The sequence below is a fragment of the Phoenix dactylifera genome, chromosome 3, assembly GCF_051530095.1.
Source record: "Phoenix dactylifera cultivar Ajwa chromosome 3, Ajwa_hap1_PhDact_Kaust_v1.1, whole genome shotgun sequence".
In the NCBI taxonomy this organism is placed as follows: Eukaryota; Viridiplantae; Streptophyta; class Magnoliopsida; order Arecales; family Arecaceae; genus Phoenix; species Phoenix dactylifera.
The window spans coordinates 3,435,746-3,443,513 of record NC_143192.1 but is presented as its reverse complement, the minus strand read 5'-3'; the positions used below and the strand labels follow the sequence as shown (position 1 = coordinate 3,443,513).

Here is a 7,768-nt window from a genome sequence, read left to right as displayed (position 1 = left end):
CAAAATACCCTAGAGTAGGGTCAAAGCATATCAGATAAAATACAAAACAATGGCTGGAAATAAATCACAAATAACATCGTTTTGCTCTTTTCAAAACTTATTATCATTTTTACCAAAAACTCTAATATCATAATTTCAACATAATAGGCTACGGCTACGTAACCCAGTGGCATGGATTGCACAAAAGTGCCAAAAATCACTATTGTCAGTCACCGGTGGCAACGGTGTCCAAAAACCACTATTCTAATCACCAGTGGCGCGGTGTCGAAACCGGTTCCTCACAGATTATAAGTCGACAGGTCCAATGATAATCCCCATTGGTAGGGCCAGAACAGGTGATAGCCATGCTAAGAATGCATATATACAAAAATATATTTCATAAACTGTCGAGTCATATTTCACGGGTTTCAGAGCATATAACATGATTTTCAAATAAAATTTAACATGTCTGACCCATTTTACTGAATACAAAACATATGTCAAAACTTAATCAGTTTATCAAATAATTTGGAAATCACACTTGAAGTATTAAGTTACTTATCTCTTCTCGCTTAACTCCTACTTCAGGGCCCTAATATGGCTGATCTGGGCCCAAGTTGGGCCCACAATGGGTATGGCCCAACAGGGCCCAATGTCTGTTCATGGCCCACAAATGGCCTCTCTTCTTCCCGATTCATCCAAAACAGAGGAAGAAGGGAGCAAGGAGGAAGAAGCGGGGAGCCGGCGAGGTGGCCGGCCTGGGTGGCGGAGGCTGACGCCCGGTCGACGGCCAGCCGGCCGCAGTGGCAGCCGGCGGTCGGGGTCGAGAACAGCCGAGCATGGTCTCGGTTTGGAGCCAAAACAAAGGGAAGAAAGCATGCTATTTGGCATGGAATAAAGGCAAAAGAGGCTTATTGGTGGTCGACAGAGGTGGCGGGAGGGAGTTCTCGGCCACGACTGCTCGATCTAGCGGTCAAGCGGCGGCGGCGGTGGCGCTCGGAACCGAGAGGATGTGAATCTCCAAAATAGGGGAAGGCGTATGTGTGATGGTGGTTGATCGGGCGGCACGCCGGCCACTTGAGAAGCAAGAGGAGAGGGAGGAGAAGAAGAAGGGAGAGGAAGAGGAGAAGACAGAGGAGAGGGAGGAGGGCTCGAAGGTGGTCTTAGGAGGAAGGAACAAAGGGGGTTTTGTAGCCCCATCGTAATGGCTCTCCGTCGTGTGAATCGCGGCGGCCGAGTAAAATCCACGGTCGGAATTGGCCGCGGATTGGATGGAGGAGGATGCCGCGGGATGCCCACGACGCCTTTGCCCCGGTGGCACCTGAAGGAGCCGGAGAGGATCGCAATCGCGATCCTCTGCTCTGGCTCCTTCCAAAAGAAGCATGAGGCTGAAGTCGGCTGGGGATAACGACTTCAGCCCCGTATATCACACCATTGCCATTGGCCACTCTCCATCACCTGCTACCACCTCATCGGACCACCACCTAAGCAAAGATCCATGTGTCATACCCCAAACCTACAGCGCGATAGACGTCGCATGCATGTACAGTGAACCGCATAGGCATGCAAGGCAACGGACCATATCAAAGCAATGACAAATCCTTAAAATTTATTTAGACATTAATTTATTCAAATAGATCTTACAAAGTTCCAAAAATAACATATGTCAATATAAATCAAATATTCTAACCAGTCTAACTAAAATGCTAATAATTGAAAGAATCTTAGAAAATCTAACGGACTCCCCAAGTCCCGAATGATCATCTGTCTATGCATTTGGTTTTAAAAAATAAAGAAAATAGGATGATGAGCTACACTAGCCTAGTAAGCAACATAATATCCTAGAGTGGGGTCAAAGCATTCCAGATGTTTAATTAAAACACAAAATAATGACTGAGAAATAAATCACAAATAAACAATTTTTTTTAAAAAAATATTAAGAATTTTTAGAAAAACTCTAATACCAGAATTCCAATATTAATAGGCTATGGCCACCTAACTCAGTAGCATGGGTCGCACAAAATAACAAAAACTATTATTATTAACCATCGGTGGCAACGCTGTCTAAATAGCACAATTCTAATTACCGGTGGTGCGGTATCGAAATCGATTTCTCACAATTTATAAGTTAACAAGGCCAACGAACAATCCCTACTAGCAGAGCCAAATTATACTCATGCTGAGAATACATATATATACAAAATAGATATGATATTATGATTCTTCTAATTCTTCAGCATGCTCTCGTGATGAAATAGTGATGCCCGTCCCACCCTTGGGCATTTGCGGCAGCGAAAGATCACCATCCAAGAACTGCATCACTTGGCGCATGGTTGGTCTTGCTGCAGGCACAGGATGTGAACAAAGCAATCCAATCTTTAAGATCATTTCCACTTCCCCCAGATGGTAATCACCTCCCAGTCTTGCATCTGTAACCTCTAGAATTACTCCATTCCTCCAACTCCTCCACACCCAGTCCACCAAATAAAGCTCCTGTGATTCTTGTTGAATTATTGGCCTCCTTCCACAGACAACCTCAAGTACGAAAACTCCGAAGGCGAAGACATCAGTGCTCGTAGTTGCCCTGCCTGTTTTAGTGAGCTCTGGAGCTATGTAACCGAAAGTTCCCACCACACGAGTGATTTGGGGATCGCTACCATGATCATACAATGTTGATAGTCCAAAGTCTCCCAACTTTCCATTCATTTCACCGTCCAGCAAGACATTGCTTGCTTTTATGTCTCTGTGTACAACAATCTGCTCCCACTCTTCATGCAGGTAGAGCAAACCTGAAGCCACACCTCTGATAATTTTTAGTCTCTGACTCCAGCCAAGTGTCGTTGGGTTGTTTGCGTCGTAGAGGAACTTGTCAAGACTTCCATTGGGCATGAACTCATAGACCAAAAGGACTTCCCCTTTCCTACGGCTATAGCCAAGAAGCTGGACCAAATTGCGGTGACGGAGCTGACTGTTACTCGCAATCTCCCCAACAAACTCCCTCATTCCTTGCTTAGAATCATGAGAAATCCTCTTCACTGCAATTTCAGTTTTAGAGGTGGGCAGCTCGCCTTTGTAAACTCTTCCAAAACCGCCAACTCCCAAAAGATTTTTCTCGGGAAAGCCTTTGGTAGCCTTGAATAGTTCTTTATATGAGAATCTATGAGTTCTATTTTCTAGCTCCCACTCTTCAAGAACCTCAGCATATCTTGCCTTTCTTCTTATTATGTAAGCAATACTGCAGGCGGTTATAGTTATGAACACCACTACTCCTAAGGACAGCCAAATTATCAAAGATGTTAGGTTTCTTCTATGCTTTTTCAAAGGAAGTGAAGGAAGGCTGGACAGGTTGAGGGCATCCGCTTGCCCATTCATCTTAAAGCTCCAACCCAGAACATAATGGGATGTTAGAATGGAACCCGTAGAAGAAGAGAAGCCAATATACATGGTGTCTAAAATTACCGAGGAGAGATTAATGAAAGAAGACAGCAATGGATGGCTTGGTTTGGGCACACTGATGGGGGATATTGTTACATTTAGCTTCTTCTCTGGATTGCTATAATCTACCCACACCTGCATAGGTTCCCCGCTTATAAGGCTGAGGTTCTTAAACTTGCCAATTTTCTCAATGAAATATGATGCCGGCGCGGCGTTTCTCGACCTCAATCCATTGACATCAATTCCGACATGGTTGTTGTCAATATCTCCAATGTCCATATTTTGGATGGTGTCTAGCTCAACGGCAAGGACATGATTTGATGACTTGCCATTATTGGTAGCGTTGAAGAGACCAAGGTATTCTTTGGGCAAAGCCCCAGGGAGCCCCCTGGTTGGAGAGAGCACAAATGCAAGTCCGTGGCCACTCACATCTGGATATTCCGTGAGTACTGCAAAAACAAAGCAAGTAGAGAAAGAGTAAACATTACCATCTGAGGTGTTCTTGAAATGCAGTGGCACTTTGTGGATTGCATGTCCTTGCTGGTTCGTTGTAGTGTTGGTTAATCTCAGAAGGCCATTGGGTGTGATCTCTGCTATGCCATCAAGGTACAAGTCACTCCTTTGGAATCCATTGTACGTGAATTCATCATATTTGGTTGCTGAGATTCCTGTAAGCAGATATACCATCAAAAGTAAGGATAGTTTTCTCTCCATTTGGAGAAGGATGGGGATTTTCTTTTTGAGCAATTCAGTGGTTATTGGCCGCATATCATGATGTGCAACCATGGACCTGTTCAAACTTGGCGTCCATCAAACAGCAGGAGCTAATTAATTATGGGAGGTAGACATCTCATTGAAGAGTAGCAGTCCTTGGGTAGTACATCCATCGACATCCCATTTAATGTTGAAGGATTGTTCAGGTTACCGCAGCAGCAGACAAGACTTGTTTGCACAAAGGCCACACAAGTTCTTATGGATGAAAATGCTAAACCTACTCCTGGGTCTTTCTTTGATATTTCTGAAAGCTAAGAAACGTAAGAGATCTAAAAATATGTCATGATACTTATTTTCCCAAAGAAGAGACCTCAGTTCATACACTGGAATCAGATTTTTGTTTTTGAATTTTAAATGCAAGGCTGATATTGTACCACTTGCTAACTTCTCCACTATAGAAGAACTTTATTTTTACTTTTCCTTTTTGAACTAGGATGGATAGAACCCTGGGTTGACATCAGGGTGAGGTTGGGATCAAACCTTGGTCTCTTGTGTCAATGTGGCAAGAGTCTTTACAAGTTCCAACCTATAAGAAGCTTTAACTCGTATCAGGTTTTTAATCGGACTATCTTTCAAAGATTACCATTCATTTTTGTCATGTAACAATGGAAAAATGCAAACTTTCACATGTCAGTCTCTCTTGGCCCGCCGCAGGAATGTCACTTTAAAACACTCTGACAAAATGGGCGATCATTACATTCATTGACTCCATAATTCATGAAAATGAGTGTGATAAGATCTTCATTTATTCCTTATATATAGTTCATTTCGATGAATGCTGCCGCAAGTAATTTAGCATGTAACTATTTTTCAGGCAATTGCTAAAGATCTTGTGGTAAGAGCTGGACTGTCCAAGGCCCTAAATGATAAGAGTCTGTTACCTGTTCTATAGGTAAGTGCGTATTGTTAATCCTTGGAACTAGATTCCTTGAAAATGAACCGAAGAATATGACCATTCAATGTGATTTAGGCAGAATAAGGAGAACTATCATTTTACTCCCTTTTTTCTCTCATCTAGCAGGCTACCCTCAAAAAATTTTTCTTCTATTGCCGATCTTTGGAATCTATGTAATATAACTTCGATTTTTTTAAATTTTTCAGAAGACGCTAATCTTTTCATGAAGACTTGGAATGGAAAAGACTTATGGTAACTGTAAACCTAATTCAGCTGATAGATATCCATGACAAACCATTTGGGAAGATGGAGAGCTCAACCCCAGGTGCTAAAGCATGAATGTTTTGCACCCTGGTTTCTTCATTGACTCCTGTAAATTTCTAAAGCAGGAGGGACTTTATCTGCCCTGCCTACTCTGCCTTGTGGAAGTCTTTAGCTAATGTTGTGGTGAGTGGGAGGACGAGAAAGAAGAACATGTTCTTTGGAAAAGCATGACTTTGGTCCAACTTTGCTTGCCTTCTGCAATATGAGAGATTCCTTCGCTGGTTATGATATTAGTAACATAGAAGTGCCATTGGTTTCCCGTGCCTACCCACTTCATGAACCATAAAGGCTTGGAAACTTGGGAGAGGAAGAGAGAGTAATGAAGGGCCCATGTGATGGCTAGAAGTCTTTTCTGATGCACCAACGACTAGAAGTCTTTGCTTGCAAATATAGTTGTCACTTGGAAAGTTCAGAGAGGACAGAAAGTAGTGAGGGGTCATGCAACAATTAGAAGTATCGTATCTTTTGGGACAGGGCAATTGATAGTATTATATTTTCAGCATGTGCGAGGCAATGATAGTATCATAGTTCTAACCTGTGATGGGGCAATCGATAGTATCACATTTTCAACCTACGACGAAGCAATCAATAGTATCACATTTCCATCCTGTGATGGAAAAAAAAAATTTATTGCTTTTTTTGATGATAGAAAAAATTTTCCCATTCCATAGGATCATTCGGGATAAAAAACCCTGGAGAAGGACGAGTGAAAAACTGAAGTACGTTAAGGTTTCTTTATCTCTATCTATTCCAGTAGCAGCAGCAGAAAGAAAGTTCGGGCGGTAAGCAAAAAGGGGGCTCCCTTGCCTTAGAAAGGTAGTATCACATTTTCAGTCGGTGACGAGGCAATCGATAATAGCAAGATAAGTCCAAAGCTCCGGTTCAAATCATCAAGTTCACATCCACGCATCATTTTTTTTTTATTTCTGACTTTGGACTAACTACGGTTACATTTCCAGCCCGTAATGAGGCAATCATTATAACATTGTTTGTCCAAAGCACCACATCCATTTGTCCGATTATGCAAGTGTAAGTTATGCTCATATGTGTATCCATCAGACCATCAATCACAAGCCTATTTGATCAAAATACAATTTAATACAGAAACCATCATAAAACTATTATTACTTCTTGCTTATCTTGATCATTAGTATATTATACATATATAGGTACAAAAATATTTATATCATGCAGTTCGGTATATAAAGATACTTACCTCTTTTCTAATAATTCAAACAGACTACCGTGATCTATAAACCGGAGTCCACTGAACCCTGCTCAATATTCTCTTGCACACAAGATTGTTTTTCTATAGAACCAAATCAACATCAAAAATTATCTGAAGTATCCGACATCCCAAAACCCTCTACCGATCTACTAAAAGGGCCCACCATCACGTAGTAACCTAGGACTACCCTCTGAGTCCCTTTAACCAAGAGAAGAAACAGAAAGAGAGAGAAACTAGAGTATAAAATCTATGAAAATATATTCATATAGGAAGACAAACGAGGCCGGCTAGATGTTAATGCCCAATTGTTTGAATTAGTCAGTACAGTGTAACTCAATCCATCTAATCAAGAATCATATATCAAATCAAGGGAATAGATCAGCGGTTATCAATTATAGGTCCAATGGTGACTGATAACAATCGGGTGTAGGATAGATATTGTCAACTAGTTAGCAGAGTCTGACAATTTGGGTTAGTCTGCTCTGGCCAATCCAACTAGTGAAATCGTGAAACAAGAATCAGACTATGATACAGATAATACAATAGACATTCATAATAATAGAGTCTAATGGTACTCTACGATGGTTAGGATAAGGCTAGCGTGACAGGTTGTCGCAGCGACATTGGTCTAAAACCCTCTACTAAGGTCAACCCAGATCCACAATGAGAATATTTAGGACCCTCCTACTAGGGTACAGAGTATCCCGATTAGAACCTTCTTGTACAAATCACTCTTTCTCTTCAAAATCAAACTCAATTATCAAAAAAAAAAAAATGAAATAGTGGACTAATATCCTAGACCGCCTATTGACGTCCACCAGGGTTCAACACCAAGTCCTCCGAGTCCCTTCTACCACCTACTCAAGTCAAATAGAAAAAGAGACAAGAGAGAGAAACAATTCAAGTAGAGAGAGAAATAAGAGAGAGAAAGCACCAACAAGAGAAGAGAAAGAAACTAGAGAGAGGAGAGAGAAAGACAAGAAAAGAAAAGAGAACCGGAAGGCTCTCCCCCCCCCTCTCTCTCTCTCTCTTTCTTCCTTCTTCCCAAAGGAAAGATGCTTGACGATAGTAACGGCCCGTGGCTGGCAAACCCAGTGATCGACGGCCAAGGCGGTGCCGATAGCGCCATGGTA

General features: G+C 41.9%; 1 pseudogene across 1 annotated transcript; it reads right to left on the bottom strand.

The window, feature by feature from the left end:
• Positions 1 to 2,046: 2,046 nt before the first annotated feature.
• On the bottom strand, positions 2,047 to 4,169 carry LOC120109963 (L-type lectin-domain containing receptor kinase IV.2 pseudogene; annotated as a pseudogene). The gene has a single exon (XR_015976043.2). The product of XR_015976043.2 is annotated as an L-type lectin-domain containing receptor kinase IV.2 pseudogene (transcript).
• Positions 4,170 to 7,768: the final 3,599 nt, after the last annotated feature.